A 20864-nucleotide genomic window follows, 5' to 3' on the forward strand; every position below is an offset into this window, starting at 1 on the left:
ACCTCTTTCTTCCATTGACTTTATGAGAGCTATCCTGGTCAAAGCGTTACAATTTCACTATTTCAGATTTCACTACAGAATTCAAAAATTTCAAATAATTTAAACAATTTGAAGTGAGGCGATTGTCTCAACACACCAAGGTGACTAGAAACATGATGTTGTCCAGCCACGACTTCTTGTTACACAACATCAGGGTAAAAATGTTAACGTTTTTGGGGTGGTTGCCGGAAAGAAATTAGAATAGACTAAAATAAATAAAATAACTGTCCAAACTGAAAAAACGTATGCTGAACATATTTGGCGAAAAACAAAACTTGAAGTTTACTAAAAAAAACTTGAAGTTCACTTTAAAATCTATAAAGACAGCCTGCATGCCTTTAGATTCGAATTAGGCAAAGCAAGACAGATTTATTTCTATTGACTGCAACAACAGTCATAGGCTTTTTGCTACTGTAGAGAGACTAACAAACCCCCAAGTCAAGTCCCCTTCTAAATGCTTTCTGATGACAAGTTTGCAACTTTTTTCCTTGAGAAGATAATTTCAGAATGGCAGTCAGCAAAGCCCTACATGGCACTCAGGTCAGTCTGACTTTATTACAACAATCTAAGAAATTAGCAACATTATCTGAATTTACAGACAATTGATCAGAAAACTTTGGAGAAAACCGTAACGCATCTTAAGTCGTCAACATGCAACCTGGACACACTCCCCGTATCCTTTTTCAAAAATGTGTCTAACTGTTTAGATGCAGATCTTTTAAAAATAGTAAATAGGTTATTTCTCTCAGGAACTTTCCCAGAGTCCCTAAAAACTGCAGTTGTCAAGCCTTTACTAAAATAAGAGCAATCTAAACAAAAACTTACTGTCTACCAACAAATCTTCCTTCATAGGCAAGATCATTGAAAAGGTTGTCTTCAATCAGCTGAACAAATTCCTAAACTCAAATGGCAATCTGGACAATTATCAGTCTGGTTTCCGTCAGCATCCCAGCACAGAAATCTACTGCACTGTACACTCTCAGAAAAAAAAGTACAAAACGGTACCTTTAAGGAACAAAAGCTTGTCACTGGGGTGGTACCCTCAAAGGTACATTATTGTACCTTGAGTCAGGGGAGCAAATTTGTACCTTACTTGTTTGTACCTTCTAAGGGCCAATACTGTACCTTTGAGGATCAATAATGTACCTTAGACAAAGGTACAATAAAGTGCCTCTGGAAAAAGGTACAATTTTGTCCCATTAAGGTACCGCCCCAGTGACAAAGCCATTTTGTACCTTTAGGTGGCAAAAAAGTTCCTTTTTATTCCTTAAGGAGTGAAAGAAAATGTAGGCAAACAACAACTAACTGAATTTTAGACATTTATTTTAGTCCATATATGGAAAACAGTTTAATTCACAGATTCAATAATAATTCATCTCACAACCATACAATGTAACATCCCAAAATAAAATGCCACAATGTTTAGGATGTCATGTCTGATATAAAAAAAACATTAAAAAAAATTAAATACATTTTTAAGAAGCATTTCATTGACCAACTCTCAACTTCATACTGCCACTCCAAAAACAAAACAGCGATATAAGAGAATAGATACAGGGAATAAAATAACCATTTCCTTCTTTGTCCTTTAAGAAAGGGTATTTCAAAATCAGGGCCTTACACACTTTCACGTAGTCGTCATTGGTCAGAAACCTGAAACAGCGATGCAAAAGAAGGTGAGGAATGTAACAAGAGACATAGTATTAATAACTCAAATGTCGTGATCCAGTTATGTTGCAAAACTTACATTTTGATCAGGGACATGGTTTCATATAATGTTCTTATGATTTTGTTGTGATCGGATCTCTCCATTTTGCATGGCGGTTTTTGGTCCAACTTTGTCTGAACATCTCTGGGAAATTTAGGAATGATGAAAGCTGCTGGGAAGGCTGATGATGGGATTGCATGACTATGATGAAATAAAACAATTTCATCTTAAAATGTTGGCAAATTAACCACACAGTAACAATACAAGTTAAAGTCCTGCAGAGTAAACGTACTCTAAAACGTCCATGGTTCTACTTAGGCCTAACGTTATAACAATGACATAACATTACTGTTACCGGTACCTTGATTCCGGTGTAGCCTTCTCTGAATGTACCGGGACAGGCTCGAGGGTTAGTGTCACGGTTTCTTTCCACTGCTGAACAAATCGGTTGTATTTTGCTTGCTTCTTAAACAATCCTTCAAAGAGGTATGAAACCATTCTCTCAGTCAATCCATAGTCCACTGCTTCTCCATCAACTTCATTATCTAGACAATAGAGAAAAGAAAAACAGCAATGTTAACAACCATAGTGGTAACAGCATTAAAAACAATTTAAAAAGGCACATTATGTCATAATGTAACTTTAATGTAAGTCAATGGGGGAAAAGATAGTTTTGATCGTTTGATTCATTGGGTATTTTCCCTAATTTCTAGAGGTCTGGGCTTGCCGTTTGGTAGCCCTAATATCCATATAAAACATATTGAAAGTATTTAGGCGTAGCCAACGTTACCTCATTAGAGACGCTAGAAATGCGTCTCTCTCTCTCACACACAGCCGTGAATATTAATATAATGTAACGTTAGGCCTATCTTATTTTTTTTCCAGGACAGCGGGGAAAGTATTGAAATAAGTTAAACCCATTAATGATAGTAATCGGTTTATTTTTATAACAGAAGCTAACGTGAGTAATGTTAACGTTATTGCTACTTGAAAGGGAGGTTAACCGTTGGTCGGTTCTGTCAGTTAACCTGATGTTGTAATTTAACGTTAGTCTTACATGGTTTTACGAAGATGGTCTAAAGACAGTTTGTCGAAAAAATAAAGAATTTCAGAACAAAACTGTTGGGCGGCAAAAATGTTTTTTTTTATCTATCGTTCTCCTCTGACGCAGTCCAGCTAGCTAACGTTAAGTCAGAACAAAATACTTTTCGGCGGCAAAAACGCTTCACATCCAACTCTGACGCGGTCGTTTTATAGCTAACGTTGACGTTAGCTCGATGGTGAACTGTAGCTAAGATAGTACTTATAATAATAGTATGTGGAATGGCAATATGAGACATAATACTGCTAATGTTTTAACTAACTAGTTAACGTTAATAATGTCAATCGTCAATGTCGAGTCTAGCAAGCTAATGTTGACAGAGTATGAACTTGGATAGCGTTAACATTAACAGTAAAAGTTAACTTCCAACTTTGAATTAACACCACAAACACAGATTAAAAATTCAAATACTTTACCTTTGAATTTACTTCTCTCCTCTTCAGTGACCTCTATCCCAAAATGAAATAATTACTCCGTGATTAAATCCTCCGTGGATAAATGTCATCCTCCCGAATTTGTTCGACACTGACAGAGACTGACAGTTGGAATCACTGTCTATTCACTCATGTATCCTTCCGCGCTGCTATATTTATGCTTCCGCCGAGTCGAGCTTTGGCCTGTAGCTAGATCCTTTCAATAGAACAATTATTTGTCTATTTCATTCTAATATAAATAGGGTATAGCGTTTGAAAATCAAATTCTTCAATACTGTTTGTGAATATAAATAATTACATAATCCTCATTCACATGATTAAAAATGATTCAAAGGGACTTTACACACACACACACACACACACATACACAAAAGAAAAAAACATTCTGATTTATTTTGCCCATATCTCAAAACTTTTGGTTTAACAATTATTGAGTTATTGAGTTTGATAGTATAGGTAAACTTGTGTTTCTATATTGAGAGATGACATTTTCAGCATCCACTAATTCCTCCCATGTTACATTTAAAAATTAAGGTACAAATATGTAAGGGACAAATATGTACCTTACACCTCGGAAAGCACACAATGTACAATGGAAGGTGCACGATTGTACCTTAAAGGTGCAAAATTGTACCTTATAGATACATTTTTGTACCTTTAAGGGTACATATGCAAAGTTTGTACCTTAAGGAACAAAAATGGACCTGTATTGTACCTCTTTTTCTAACAGTGTAACTTTAATAACTGCACTAACTCATCTACTGCACTGTAACTTTAATAACTGCATTGACTCATCTACTGCACTGTAACTTTAATAACTACACTAACTCATCTACTGCACTGTAACTTTAATAACTGCATTGACTCATCTACTGCACTGTAACTTTAATAACTGCATTGACTCATCTACTGCACTGTAATTGTAACAACTGCATCTACTAACTTTATGAGAAAATGCTTTGTCTTTTAAATTAAAACGCCTTATCAATTTGGGATTTTCATTAGTTGTCAGTTATAATCATCACAATTAAAATAAATAAACATTTGAAATATATCAGTCTGCGTGCAATGAATTAATATAATTTACAAGGTTCACTTTTTGAATGGAAATAGTGAAATGCATCAACTTTTTGATGATATTCTAATGATAGGACCAGCACCCATGGTTTCCGTAAGCCTGCCATCTAGTGGCAGTTCTTATTTTTTGCACGGTTGCGCATGAATCTGCAGTTGCGTGTGTGTGGACTGTCCAATGCAAAACCGCGTAAAGAAAGTCTCAAAATCCATATGAACCAAACAGGATAAATGGACGCGCGTTGCAGGATACACAAATGCACAGCTTCTCATTGGTATGCGCAAAATCAATATACATGAACACAAAATAAAACATTGCAATCACAAACCTGACTCTATTTGTACGAATCGCTTCGTGTTTATTCAAATCTAAATTTCACGGAATCAAATCATAAGGCATTTCTTTGTGAATCGTAAAATACAAATGTAACGTGTATCACGTTCACGGATGATTGTGCGTGCATGATTTGTTAATCATTTCGAGTCGGAATTCATCCCATAATAGCAGCTGTCTCCCAAAACAACTCATGTGGGTTTGCAGCTGTACCGCTGTTTGTGATTTTATCATTGTCAAGTGATAATGCGGGACATTTTTCAATCAACATTTCCCCAGTTGCATCTTTCTCTAGTGTTCTTAACAACACCGCTCTGAAATCTCTTCCTGTAAAATGTGCATATTTTGTATGCGTTTGCAAAATTTATACATATTTACCCGCATCCTGTGGAGAAGGCAAGCTTTTACAGATCGCCTCCATATCAGACATTCTTAACGGTCTATCATTTAGCGTGTTTCCTTCCAGCTCTTACCCAAACCATTGAATTTTGAGGGTTTGTAGTTACATTATGTTTATCAATGAACTTTTCCGGTTTTATCTCTTTTGGTTTTATCGACAGTGATGGTGCAGAGGGAGAAAACTGTGTCTGGCAAGGGTTTGTATATCCCGGCGGCTTTTCAAATGGCCACTGGTTTTGATTTGCATACGCAATCATTTTATATTTTTCCGGACCTTGGTCCCAAACCTTTTTCATGTCTTTCCATACTGCATAAGCTTTATTCATGTATGGATAATCCCATGTTGGGTCTCCCCAACCTCCATTTGACATGCCCCCTGCCAGTAACATACACTCATCAGCAAATGAACCTTCCCTCGGATAGGGAATATCAATTTTCGGTTTTATTCCCTCCGACCATCCTGCGATATTGCTAACATATGGATCTGTATAAAATCCTTGATTTTTTCTGTACATAAATGCGACTGGCGTTTCGCCTGGCAGTAGCCTCGAAACAGAATTTCCCATCTTACACTTTATACCCGGCGGTGATAAAACAGTACAGTACAGACAAAACAAAGAAAAACCCTTGTGTTCAATCGACCAACCGTTTCAACAGTGCTGCATGTATTATATTGTGATCAGAGGTGGATATTAAATTCACCGTCCTTTTCTGACACCAATATTTCAATACATGCAGTAACAGTGATATCAATAATATTTTGAATTTTAACTGTAAGAATGTTATCTTTTAGAATAAACATTAAACAGATTTTTTTTTTGTGAGTAACAAAGCCTACCTCAAAGCTAAAACTTCGATCCCAAATTACAGTTTGATCAAGACTGCATTAACCATTCATATTCGTGCGTTAATAATTATTTTATAAATGACTGTCGCCAGCCTCACTGGTACAACAATGGGAAGTCTAACTCCCACTAACATGAATTTAAAAACACAAGAATCATACAGGGTAAGCGTTAGATTTCTGTAAGTCATAAAAAACACTTACCCCTTTTAATGTAGGTCTGTGACCGATCGTCAGTGCGCCCCAGAGGTCTTTGTTCTCTTTGGTTCAATGAGAGAAGAGTCTCCCCTCAGATGAGCCCCCAACTGATAGAATGTAAACTTCTTTATTATATGGTTGAAGAGTCTAGTCGACGGAACACACAGAGTTTGCAGATCTGGAGACAAAGTTTGACACAGACACAAGTGCTTGTTCAATCAGAGTCCAATGTTTATTGTTTTAGGACTAATACTTATAATTTTGTCTTAGGAGGCGTCATATAAAACCACCAAAACAGTGGAAAATCAACAGACTTTCTGTTTAGTCTTTCCTCCTGAACAATCAGATATGATTACATATTCAATATTACAATAATAAAACAATTGTCCATAGGCATCATTAGGAACCTCGATATGGAGATTTATGTACAACTATATAGTACATTTATGTACTAAAACAACAATCACAATGTTTGATCAGTGCAACATTCAATATTGTGATCCTTCAATACATACCCGATGCTTCTAAGATTGTTACAGCCATCTATTTACGCAGCTCTGACAGGAGGTCCATTCTAGAAGGTATCACGATTTCTGATGGTGTCGCTGGAAAAGCCTCCACTACCTCCTTAGCCATCTGTTGTGTAACATATATAGCATATCTTAAACTTGAGAAATTCTTGAGCCATAGCAGAATAAGAAATTTAAATAGTATACTATTGAGGTTAATGTAAAAATGAGTGTTGTTACAAGGTAATTAAAAATGTTAGTCACCTGCATGACATATACTCCACAGCTGAAACCATCTTCCTGTAGACTGTGGTTCAAGACACCATGTGTCCATGGCACATCCACCCAGTCTGTTTTACCATGATATATCTGCCTCATTTTGAAGTACAGTTGTGTTCAAAATTATTCAACCCCCAATGCTGTGAATGGTTTTAGGGAATTTAGTGTACATTTTTAATTGTATTCAGAATGAAATCCTACAAGGACTTCTTAAAGAACCATATGCAACTAAAATGACATCAATTAGTTTTGTAATACAGTAGTAAATGTTTCTTTTGTGAATTCTTCATTGACATAATTATTCAACCCCTTAAAGACTACCACTCTGAAGAACAGAGGTTCAATGAAGTGTTTTCAATCAGGTATTGAAAACACCTGTGGATATCAGGGAGCAGCAATAAAGCCTAATAAGCACCAATTAGGCAGCTTTAAAATGACTGTGATACTCAACTCCTAGACATTTACTGGTGTGGTTACAAACATGGTGAGGTCAAGAAAATGGTCCAGGAAGACAAGAGAACAGGTGATTACTCTTCACAGGAAGGGCAATGGCTATAAGAAGATTGCAAAGATGTTAAACATACCAAGAGACACCATAGGAAGCATCATTCGCAAATTCAAGGCAAAGGGCACTGTTGAAACGCTACCTGGTCGTGGCAGAAAGAAGATGCTGACTTTGACTGCTGTGCGCTACCTGAAGCGTAGAGTAGAGAAAAGTCCCAGTGTGGCTGCTGTGGAACTGAGAAAAGATTTGTCAGATGTGGGTACTGAAGTTTCTGCTCAGACAATACGGCGCACCCTGCGTAATGAAGGCCTCCATGCCTGAACTCCCAGGCGCACCCCCTTGCTGTCCCCAAAGAATAAGAAGAGTCGACTGCAGTATGCCAAAAGTCATGTGGACAAACCACAGAAGTTTTGAGATAGTGTTCTGTGGACTGATGAAACAAAATTAGAACTGTTTGGGCCCATGGATCAACGCTATGTTTTAACAAGGCCTATGAAGAAAAGAACACCTTGCCTACTGTGAAGCATGGCGGGGGGTCAATCATGCTTTGGGGCTGTTTTGCTTCTGCAGGTACTGGGAAGCTTCAGCGTGTGCAAGGTACCATGAATTCTCTTCAGTACCAGGAGATATTGGATGACAATGTGATGCAGTCCGTCACAAACCTGAGGCTTGGAAGACGTTGGACCTTTCAATAGGACAATGATCCCAAGCATACATCCAATTCCACTAGAGCATGGTTGCAGATTAAAGGCTGGAACATTTTCAAGTGGCCATCGCAGTCAATAGACTTAAATCCCATTGAGAACCTCTGGTGGGACTTAAAGAAAGCAGTTGCAGTGTGCAAGCCTAAGAATGTGACTGAACTGGAGGCTTTTGCCCATGATGAATGGGCGAAGATACCCGTAGATCGCTGCAAGACACTTGTGTCAAGCTATGCTTCACGTCTAAAAGCTGTTATAACTGTAAAAGGATGTTGTACTAAGTTCTAAGATTGAATGTCACTTGGGGGTTGAATAAAACTGATAATGATGTGAGCTCAGAAAAGACATTTGTGGTTATTTCATTATAAATGTTATGTTATATTTGTCTGACCTACACGTGCCTCTTTGATTTAATTGTAAGCAGGATGACTGAATGATCATAATCAATGACAAACCGACCAAAACAATCAATTTCAGTGGGGGTTGAATAATTTTGAACACAACTGTATCTTCTGTACGTGTGTGAGAATTGTATATTATTCAATTTAGAACCGGTTAATATTACAAAACTTTTAACTTAGCTGTTAATAACCCTGCATTGTTATGTACTGCATGATAATAAAAAAATGAAATAATAAAATACCTGAATCTTGCGGCAGCAATTTTTGAATCTTTAACTTCATCTTTTCCTTGGGGATCCACCACAAACACTTTCTGCATTGTCCTGTTGAGATACTTTTACAAACATATAGTTTTTTAAGCTTTCGATGTCTTTAAGTTATGAACTATGGTCTGACAATGGTTTTACACACCAGAAATTTCCAGTGGTTATGGTGTACTTGCATGAATCCAATCATGGCCACATAGTTTTGAAAGTTGACCTGCAGACAAGTTTAAATATTACAGATTACTTGGATTTCTCCTTCCGACCTTTTGATTTGCATTGAATAGTATCTGTGAAGTCTTACCTTTCTGAAACTGTGTTTAGACATTTCTGCCCTCTTACCAAGCACAACAATACCGGCGGAGTAGTGGTTGAACAAAAAGATTTTTCTTCCATGTTTTGAATTTAACAGTGATTGGATGTAGCCTTCAATAATCTGCAAACATTATAGAAAATTATATTCATGAATTAAGTAACAATAAATAAACAATTATTTGTCAAATATATCTTTGCATACTAGTCTATAAGTAACTGTAAAACTACAGTTTTGAAAATACATCCTCAAATGTTTGTTTGGAATACCATGAATACCAGAATTTACTCTGGTGGCAGAAATACTTTTCTATCTTTAGTATAAATCCCTGATAACAAATATAGACATATAATTACCTCTCCATTCAACCAGTTGTGTGGTTTCAGGGTTTTGAACTCTGTTTGGCGCAATGTAAATGTAACAGTCTGGTCAATTGACCGAATTACTGCTACAATGCTTTCACTGTCTTTGGAACTCCAACAAGCCTTAAAATCAGAGACACAGACAAACACACGTGCGCGCACAGACACAGACAGACACAAATTAGATCCGTATTTATTTTTTATGCACAGATTTAATCAAGTTGTTTTGTTTACAACAGTCCTGATCAGATCAGTCCTGTTTGAATTTTTCTAACAAACAGATCAGATGTGTTTTATGGAAGTAATGGTACAACATAGTTACAGCTAGCCTAGGCTAGGATTTCATGTGACAACCCAACTTAGAAGCAATTACATTTTAATGATAGTGTAATCAACCCTTAACAGTAGCATATTCACACGCACACATAATATAACAAACACAAACTTCATTTTTTTACCTCTACAATGTCCTCATTGTGGATATGACTTGTGGCATCAGTGACACAGTCTGTATTTCTCTTTCTGGACTCCGGCTGTCCAGTAGAAGGTTTTGATGCCTATGAGGACAAACAGAGAAAAAGGAAATATGTTGTGAAACACAATAAAATGTTAGAGAGTATGTGCGATGTACTGCATCATATGAGGAGTTTTCAAGCTCCTATGTTAGTGTTCAGTTATTTGACTTGAATGGTAATGAAAAGAACCAATTCATTGATATTAAAATGAAATTACTCAACCGAAATGTACAAGTTTGATAAAAATGATCATTTTCGAAGAAAATTTAAGATTACACTTATTGGCTTCTGCATCAGCACTGTAACATATAGTCATGCCCACTGATATGCCAAAAGTGGAGTTGTCTCACCTGTGAAGTTTTTGATGCTTCTTCAGCAGTGTCAGATTCCTTCTTTCTGGATTTAGCCTGTCCGATAGAAGGTTTTGATGACTACAAGGACAGGCAGAAATGAAGGATATGAAGCAGACTGTAACAATTAACTTTTCATGTTCATAGTAAAGCGTAGCACTCTATTTTAAGGAGCTCTAGTTACAAATTACATGTATTTATTTAGTATAATATAATTTATATAAAATATGCATGATTACATGTAAGTAACCTTAAACCACAAGCTAATCCTAACCATAACCCTATAGTAAGAACATATAAATAAATTTTATTATTCCGTTCTTAAATGTATAATTACTATGCAACAAACAGACACTTTACATAATTGTAACACATCTCAATAAAATGGAAGCAAGGAGGCGGGAACCGGAAGACATTTTAAACATTTAATAAATTAATATAACAGCCGGCGGCCCCTCACGGACGAGCGCCGGCGAACAAAACATGAACATAAATATAAATACAAACATAACATAAGTTCGGGCCTGGTCCTCCCCTGGCGGCCGGCGGTGGCTCCTCCTTTATCTGGGAGTCGGGGCGGGCTCCCCGTCCCCTGCTCCTCCCCCTTGGGCGGACGGACGCTGGCTCCGGCCTCTGCCAGGCGGTGGCCGCACTCGGCACTTCCGCCTCCTGCTCCTCCCCCTCGGGGGACGGACGCAGGCTCCGGCCTCTGGCGGACGGCGGCAACCCCCCCGCTCCCGCTTGGACGACAGCCACCCCACCTCGACCCAGGGGCGCGGCAGCAAAGGTCGCCGTTCCACCGAAGCTTTGACGGTGGCCGCACTGTGCACTTCCGTTTCCCCAGAGCCACCGCTTCGGGCAGCCACTGGCGGACGCCCTTCGTCCGCGCTACCCGGACTCTCCGGCACCGCGAGTCCACTCGGCGGCGAGGACTCTCCGACAGCATGTCTCTCCTTCCTCCCGGGTTTCGGCACCACTGTAACACATCTCAATACAATGGAAGGAAGGAGGCGGGAACCGGAAGACATTTTAAACATTTAATAAATTAATATAACAGCCGGTGGCCCCTCACGGACGACCGCCGGCGAACAAAACATGAACATAAATATAAATACAAACATAACATAAGTTCGGGCCCGGTCCTCTCTCTTCGACGGTCCGGTCGCTCGTTCCTTTTATATGCTCCCATCTCCTACGTGATTCGAGGCCGGTGTGCGCACAGCTGGCGCTAATTCACAATTACTCACCGGACTCGAACCACGGTCTCGCCCCGCCTACTACAATAATGTAATAAAAATAGTTTAAAGAATTTATTCATGGTTATAGTACTCACTTTTTCTTTAGGAGAAGGCACTACTTCTGGGGTATGAAAGTATTTGTTTTTTTTCTCCTTTCTGTCACACACGCTCTTTTTGGACCATATTTCTTCAAAGTCATCCAAACTGCTTTGTTTTCTTTTGCAAGGCATCTGTAACATTTGGTCCGGAAGGTAATATTGCATGATATGTTCTCTGTACCTTCCTTGTAAGGATGCATACATTTGTTGTATAAATGTTGCTGGCCTATGGTACAGTTTTTTCTGTAGGATTTTGGCTTTGACAATGCAAAACCAGTTTTGAGCATGACAATTTGTGTCATGTGTTTTTTGCTTATTGTCATCTGTGATAGACTCTCTGTCAGTGTATCTTTTCAGATCCCCAAGCATTATTCCTGATGTACTCCCTCATTAGCATTTCCAGTATCCCTGGACATCGATATATGTTATTGTCCATTTCAGTTTCCTTCTCGGGATCTTTCATAGACATGACAGCCTCAAGTACAATAGCAAAGTCTTTTGTAAATGGTGACCTTGCCAATATTGTATTGGCTTCTGGAGGGATGTAGTCGTCCACTCCCTGCTTCTCATCCAGTGTGTCTTCTGGAATTTTTATTCCGCGAATTTGGTCATGAAGTTTTTGCAGACACACCTTTACACATTGTGTGTTTATATATGGGCAGAACAAAGGTGAAGAACAGTGAGTCTCCTGAAGTCTGTGATTGTTTTGTTTCCTTTCACTAAATTGTAGCTTTCCATCAGGTAAACATGTATGTCTTGTTTATTGAATGACAACAGGACACTGTGGATGAGTGCCAAACTGAAGTCGGTTTCAACCTGGTGTATGTGGTAGACAGTGAGTTTTCGTATTTTTGTTACAGTCTGATTTAACCAGAAAGAAACATTTGAGATTGTGTTGTCATTTGTTATCATTTCTGACACAGGAAGAGGAGGCTTGTTTTTTCCCTGTCCTGGTAGATTGATGCTGTAGTACAAAACTCTCTTTGTCTGGCTTTGAATTCGGCTCACAACCCCTCCAGTAGCATCCAAATGCAGTGTAACAGGATGTCCTTTTCTGAGATGTTGTACAAGAATGATCAGTCCTGTCTCCGTGTATAAATGTACTCCAAATGGGTCCACCTGCAGATGTTGGACATATCCTGGCCAAAACCTATATGACAGATCTGTGTCTTTCATGATTTTCTGAGTCAACATCAGCTCCAGGACCACATCATCATGTAGTCCGCAGCTTTTATGAATTTCACTAGAAATTACTTTGAGTACATTCTTATTTAAACTTCTAGTGATGTTTCCTGCCATCAACTCCGGAACTGGAGTTTTACGGAGATTTTTGTAGTACAAATTGCTCACTCCTTGAACCACTTCTTTGGCAATCTTTCCTCTCTTCTGGTTACCTTTGCTGGGCGGGATTTTACCTCCCCTTTCAAATGGGTTATTTTGCCAATTCTTGTCACCACAATTGGAATTTTTTTGTCACTGCTCAATGGTTTGTGTCTAATCCGCAAAATGTACTGTGCATTGCATGTTTTGAAAGAGCATGATGCCTTAATTGTCAAGTATGGACACTTGTACTTTCTACTGTGGGTGACTCTTAAATGCTGGTATTTAAAAACCAGTGTGCAGCAAGGATTTTGTTTTAGGAATTTTTCATAAATGACATGTGTCCATGACTTTTGCAATTTTCTGCTACCCGGCAAAGGCCGAATCTTTTTCCATTTACGTGTGGATATATGGATTGTAAAAGACTTGGGTCCTGGGTTTCTGTCCCTGTATGGCTTCTTTAGATGTTGCCTTTGGTCCGCAGACTTTGTTGCCATGTCGCGCTCTCCATCGCTATTGGTCAGTGCCACAGGTGAGAGATGTTGCCCTGATAATAGATGGTCCGCAGACTTTGGTGCCACGTTGCGCTCTCCATCGCTATCGGTCAGTGCCACAGGTGAGAGATGTTGCCCAGATAATAGATGGTCCGCAGACTTTGGTGCCACGTCGCGCTCTCCATCGCTATCAGTCATTGGCACAGGTGAGACATGGTGCCCAGATAATAGATGGTCCGCAGACTTTGGTGCCACGTCGCGCTCTCCATCGCTATCGGTCAGTTCCACAGTTGAGACATGTTGCCCAGATAATAGATGGTCGGCAGACTTTGGTGCCAAGTCGCGCTCTCCATCACTGTCTGTAAGCTCCCCAGGTGAGACATGGTCTGCAGACTTTTCATCACTGTGTTTATCATCAAAGCTTTTTGGTTTCATGACATGTGTTCTGAGTCCTCTTCTATTTTCATTCCACACAACATAAAGCTATTTACGGTATTGCAAAGTATTAGCTCCAAACACAGCTGTAGATAATTCAGACCATACCTCTTAACTGCAATGAGTTTTCCTTTGTGTTATATTGACATCATGAAACCTGTTTAACAGTTGGTCAAGTCCTCCACATCGACTCCATAAATCATCTTTTCCAATTTTTTTACCTCTCTTCACTCTACCCATGTCAACATGAAAAACTTTCTAAAGCAATATCATAATAACAAAATTGCAAAACCTACTGTTCACGAAAATCTGCATCAAATCTTAAAATACAGGTGGATATTTTCCAAATGGCACGTTCAGGCTATGTCCTGTAATGATGTAACGGAAGGTTTTACGACCGAGCTGAAGTCAATTAAGTAATATAAGATGACTCAGAACACATGAATTTTTTATGTATTTTTTTATTTTATTGTTTTTAAAATTCATTTAATTTGTAAATGTTTACATAACTTTATGGTTAACGTTTTTATTTCAATAAATATATACATAAAAAAACCTGTTAAATTGAGTTGCGGAGCTATTCCAAATGAGGCCAGTTGGTGTCACCAAGTCATTTATCAACGTTTTTTTAATCGCGACACAAACATATAGGCCAATAATACGAAAATATTTGCCATATAATAAGTTGTAATAGGATCAAAAAAATCATGTTTACGATTATATATTGAAATTCCAATAACACTTTTTAAGAATGACATACGATGTCATTGTAAAATTATATTTGTTAAAATGGGAGGTGTGAGCACCCGCTAGTGGGCATATGCTACTATATTCCACTTAAAATGAGAAATTAGAATTTTTCAAATCCTATGTACCTCAAAATACTCATTAAACAAACGGAAAGTCTATAAACACTGAGTACAAATAGCCCGCCTTTTAGGCAGAGACTATTTTGAATACCTGCGCCCACCAATATTTGATTGGACTAGACCAATCACATATTGGTGTTTAAGAATGACGCTATATCAAATCTACGGCTCCAGTGGCAAGGTGGAAAGCCTTTATAACTTCTAGGGTTCTAATACACTTCTCACTGAAAACACTCTTACCTATTTCTATCAAATTTGAGATCAGAAAAGACATTTGTTTTCAATGAAATTGATTCAAGATTAAAACATTTTTTTAAAATAAAATTTAGGTTAACATTAGGGGATAGGTGTAGGGCTTTAATATCTCAATAAGTTGCCATCATTTTAATATTGTTTTATAAATCTAATGATATTCACTTGTTGTTATTGCATAATTTTCAATGCTGAACTATGCTGATCTGCAAATAGTAACATTATCTGACATTATTTATAAGTAACAATAGAATTACTTTATCCACAGAAAAAACAGCTTACTTTGGGGGGCTCTTACACCCCAGGGGTGCAACTGACAACCTATTGTGTTATGTTCTTATAGAGCCTGCCAGACTCTTCAAATGTGTTAACTCCCAAGTTTGTACGACATCCTTACTTTGAGTTATGAGCCGTCAAAGTTTGTCGCAATGTTAAGTCCATGGGAAATTAGGTGGATTTGAGAGTCTGGTTTTCGAAAACCAGAACCTGGATCAGTTTAAAAAGATAAAGCAACTGAAGTCAGACCAGTTTGAAGGTTTGTGTAAAGTTTGGTGCATGTAGCATGAAAGCTCTAGGAGGAGTAGCAGTCAGAAATTTTGGGGATAATAATAATAATAATAATAGGCTTAGAACAAAGAACGGTAAGTTGGCTCGGTCAAGCCAACATAATAATAAGCTTAGAAAAAAGAACAGTACATTGGCTTTGTCAAGCCAACATAATAATAATAATAATAATAAAAATAATATTAATAATAATAATAATAATAGGCTTAGAACAAAGAACAGTAAGTTGGCTTTGTCAAGCCAACATAATAAAAATAATAATAATAATAATAATAATAATAATAATAGGCTTAGAACAAAGAATAGTAAGTTGGCTTTGTCAAGCCAACATAATAATAATAATAACCTTAGAACAAAGAACAGTATGATGTTGGCTCTGTCAAGCCAACATAAAAATAATAAGCTTAGAACAAAGAACAGTATGTTGGCTTTGTCAAGCCAAGAAAATAACTATTCAAAATTACATTTTTAGGAACAACTGATCATATGTCTTGGAAAACATGTGCGTATGATCAGGACCTTGTATAGAAACAAATCCAAATATCAAACTTTAGTTCTAAATAAATATATATATATATATTTCTTTATCAATATTTTTTTACATATAACTTTAGATTCAATTTTATTGTCACTATGCAGAGAAAAAGTACAAGCTAATGAAATGCATTTAGCATCTAATCAAAAGTGCAAGAACAAAGTGTTTTATATGCAGATAAGTATAACTTATATACAGTGGAGTTTCAGTACACAATATAAAGAAATTATGAACAATATATAAATAGCAGTACAATGTAGGGTTATACGTGCAGTAAGGTCTGCAGCTATGTAAGAACTGTGGTAATAATACACATGGTTTTATGTGCAGAAGCATTGTTAATCAATGTACAGTCTGTGTAAAATATTAGTAGTGCAATAACATTTCAATGAAAATCGTTCACTTGGACAGTATCATTGTAAAACAGAGTATAGTGTTTTAGCTTAAAACAGTGTCTGTTAAAAAATTATAGTGCAAATACATGTTTTAAAAGTGACCATTGAGCAACAATTCAGTAAGAGAGCATGTAAAAATTAGATGTGGTGATGTTCTCAGTAGGGTCAGGGATGAAGCTCTTCGTGAGCCTACAATTGTAAGAATGTTGGCTCCTGTAACGCCCGTCGGATGGGAGGAGGGTCCATGATTAGGGTGTGTGTCGTCTTTAATGATGTTCTGCTTTACCCAGGCAACGCTTGTATTCATCTTCTCAATGGTAGTTAATAATGTACTGGTTGGAAAAAAACATTCATGTTGTTAATTCTCTCCCTTGCTTACATCAGCTGTAATCCTCCTAATAATGGTACTATCGGTACTGTTTAGTGTGTCGACCAAATTTTTTCTCCTACTTTGGATAAAACGTCTGCCAAATGAATGCATTAATGAAATAAATAAATAATACGTTGCACAATTTTCACCATCCACTCAGACTGATGCAGAGAAATTGTTGTACCACGGAGATGGAGTTTGCGTGTATGTTCTCAACGGTACAGTGATAGAAGTCCACAAGTATCCTGGGACACTGATGAACTCTCCTTATTCGGTTAATTTTCTGTTAAAGTTTCTTGTGTTCTGGGGTCTGTGTGACCCTACCCAGCTAACAAAGAATTGTTATAAGAATGTTTATTAGAGGTTTTTAATACATTTGAAAGTATTTAAAAACATTTAAAGTGTCAATTTTTTATGTTTTAAGAATGTTCCCATATTACAAAAGTCACCTTCATGGTGCTCAGTGTTTGCTTGAGTTGGCCTCTTGAACATCTTGGCCTAATGTTCCGCTTTAATGAACTACACTGGTTTTATGTCTCTGTCTTCATGTTGCCCACCGCCCCCCTCTATTGAATGACCCTGGTTGTATAGGTCTGTCTATCTGCTGGACAAAGCTATTTCAAAAAGTAAGTTATTTTTGGACATGAAAATCCCTTTTCCACCACTAGGGGTGAAAAAAAGGTTGTGAAAGTTGCCCCCCGCCCCCCTCTAATCAGTTAAGTTTAAGTTTAAGTTTATTTATTTATATAGCGCTTTTCACAATGTGTATTGTTTCAAAGCAACTTTACAGGGGCAAACAGAAAAAACAGAAATGTTAAAACACAGCACAGTGCATGGTATTTATACAACGAGTAAGATCATTCTAATAAATAATATCTAATTTCTAATTAAATAATTAAATGAATGAATGCAGTCTCCCGGTGAGCAGGCCAACAATGCCCTGCTGTGGTGAGGAACCCAAACTCCAATGATTGATTAATGGAGGAAAAAACCTCGGGAGAAACCAGGCTCAACCGGAGGGACAGATCCCCTCTGACGTGTCATAGCTGCACTCAAACTGCTGACATGTGATTTAAGTTTAGCATTTAATACCAGATATTGTAACTTCAGCATTAATAAGACAAATAGTCCGTCTTTGCTCTTGGTTGGGGATGTAGTGGTCTGAGCTGGGATGGTCTGATGGTCATATTTCTCTTGGCTGGTGGTGGAATTGCCTTAGATGGAGCTGGGATGGTCAGTCAGTCTGCAGCTGTAGCTGGCGTAATCTCAAATTGGGGATGGGCATCTGTCAGTTGTCTGGACACGGTGGAACTTCTTCCTACCTCGGGATGGGCATCCCGAGGCAGTGGCGGAAAGAGAATAAAGAGAATAATTAGCGTAGCTGCTGTTCATTAACTATGCATTATGTGAAGGCATGGCTGAAAAGATGTGTCTTTAATCTAGATTTAAATTGGGAGCGTGTGTCTGACCCTCGAATAGTATCAGGAAGGCTATTCCAGAGTTTAGGTGCGTATGAGAAAGCTCGTCCCCCTTTGGTGGATTTTGTTATTCTAGGTATTATCAAAAGTCCTAAGTTTTGAGATCTTAGAGAGCGTGATGGGTTGTAACGTGATAAAAGCTCGGTTAAGTAAGTAGGTGCTAAACCGTTCAGGGCTTTGTAAGTAATTAAAAGAATTTTAAAATCAATACGATACTTAATGGCAGGGCCGGCCCTGGCCAATTTGCTGCCCTAGGCAAGATTTCACCTGGTGCCCCAGGAATTTTGTTATTAAACTTACACAGAAACAAACTGCACAGCTTTGTCTTGTTTTTCTTTATTTTGAAAATATTTTGGAAACACACACACAACGTATTATAGATACAATATAAATATGTTTATATTATATTATTTTAGTGCAGAAAAAACTATATTACAGAAACATTGCTTTCCTTTGCTTTCCTTGCCTTTCTTACAGCATATGTAACATTCCAGAAATTATAAATAAGAGTGCTGCACAAAAAATAAATAACTATATACAAACTTGAATGAACTATGCAAATGTATAGCAAATGTTCTACAGTCTTACTCGCCTTGCCTTTCTAGCAGCAAAGTCATCTATGATATCATCATAAGACAGCTGTTGTGAGACTACATGATTTATGCTAATGACTGAAAGTCCACTGAGACGTTCTTGAGCCATTGTAGATCTCAGGTAGTTTTTAAACAGTTTGAGCTTAGAGAAGCTCCTTTCAGCAGCAGCGACTGTCACAGGTAGAGTGGCAAAGATTCTCAGAGCGACCCACAGATATTTCTAAAGTGCATCTGAAGAGAGAAGAGGAGGATTATATGTGACCATTGGGTGTTACATTTTATTATTAAAAAGCTGATGATAGTGGAACTATAAAAATATGGCAGCACCTAAACCACATTATAGCTTAAACACACAAACAGCAAGAATAATTACATCTGGTATTCATGCACAAAATTCTATTCATTGAGCACTTCTCTAGCATACAGTAGTTACATTTTCAAAATTAATTTTGAAAGTGTTTGTTTTCCAGTATATCTGGCATGGCAGCAATGTCCTACTAACTACACTTTATGATGTTATAGTAGTGAAGTTAAAGTAAAACATCTCCTGAAAAAATAATACATATAACATTACTAATTTAGCCAATTCAAATAAAAATACCATAAAATACTGAACAAGTTCGACTAACTATGTCATAAGCTAATTCAAATTAGCGAACTTTACAGGCATCGTTGAACTAACTTAATGCAACATAGATAAACTAATCATTACCTACCTCTGTCTTTTTCGCGTTTTTCTTCCTCTTCTCTTCTTTTTTTTCTTCCCTGGGCACCAGATGGCTTCGGTCTTTTTGACATAATGACAACTTATCAGTGTCAGTGAATTCGGCCATCTGTCACTCACAATCACACACAGGTAACGGATGTTTGTTTTGTTTTTCAGCAGGGCGGGGGCGGGGAGATTGATGCGTCACTCAGTCGGACCGGGGTGGATCGGGATTCGGGAAAGCAATGTTGTAGTTTTGTCTTTATCGGACGATCGCTTTTTTTAATCCATAATATTTAAGTAGTATTGGTAATAAAAAAATTAAAATATATTCATAAAAATAGTAATTTGGGCGCTCGGGCGCCCCAAGGGGTGGGCGGCGCCCTTAGCATTTGCCTATTCCGCCTATGCCCAGGGCCGGCCCTGCTTAATGGGTAGCCAGTGAAGCGATGATAAAACTGGGGTTATGTGATCGTATTTTCTTGACCTAGTAAGAACTCTGGCAGCTGCATTCTGAACTAACTGTAGTTTGTTTATCGATGATACAGGACAACCACTAAGTAGAGCATTACAATAGTCAAGCCGTGAGGTCACAAATGCATGAAATAGCTTTTCTGCGTCTGCAACACATAAACTATTTCGTAATTTGGCAACATTTCTAAGGTGGAAGAAGGCTGTTTTTGTGATATTTGAGATGTGATTTTTAAATGACAGGTAGCCGTCTAATATAACGCCTAGGTCTTTTAACTGTATTTGTTGGAGAAACAGTGCAGCTTTCAATTTGCAGGCTGTAGTCGGAGATATTCTGTTTACTTGATTTTGGTGCTATAAGTAATATTTCTGTTTTGCTAGAGTTTAAAAGGAGGAAATTACTAGTCATCCAATGTTTTATGTCCTCGATGCACTATGCCAGTTTGGATTGCTTAAAGGAATCATCTGGTCTTGATGAGATATATAGCTGAGTATCATCTGCATAACAGTGGAAGCTAATTCCATGTTTTCTAATAATGTTGCCGAGGGGCAGCATGTATATGGAGAAAAGCAAGGGTCCTAAGACCGATCCCTGAGGTAATCCGTAATTTACTTGCGTAAGATTTGAAGATTTCCCATTCAAATGGACGTATTGATATCGGTCTGCTAAGTAAGATCTGAACCATTGCAGTGCCTGTCCCTAAATACCGATATAA

General features: G+C 37.8%; 1 protein-coding gene and 1 long non-coding RNA gene across 2 annotated transcripts in view; one reads left to right on the plus strand and one right to left on the minus strand.

Moving 5' to 3' along the window:
• Window positions 1–20864, plus strand: part of LOC130414144 (globoside alpha-1,3-N-acetylgalactosaminyltransferase 1-like) — a 108183-nt gene that overhangs the window by 33860 nt on the left and 53459 nt on the right. The gene's annotated exons all lie outside the window — the stretch shown is intronic.
• LOC130414150 (uncharacterized) lies at window positions 1346–3639 on the minus strand. The gene is made up of 4 exons (XR_008905581.1): window positions 3266–3639; window positions 2109–2292; window positions 1787–1948; window positions 1346–1692 (listed from the first exon to the last, which is right to left on the minus strand). It is a non-coding gene; the product is annotated as an uncharacterized LOC130414150 (long non-coding RNA).

Source organism: Triplophysa dalaica, chromosome 2, assembly GCF_015846415.1.
Source record: "Triplophysa dalaica isolate WHDGS20190420 chromosome 2, ASM1584641v1, whole genome shotgun sequence".
In the NCBI taxonomy this organism is placed as follows: domain Eukaryota; kingdom Metazoa; phylum Chordata; class Actinopteri; order Cypriniformes; family Nemacheilidae; genus Triplophysa; species Triplophysa dalaica.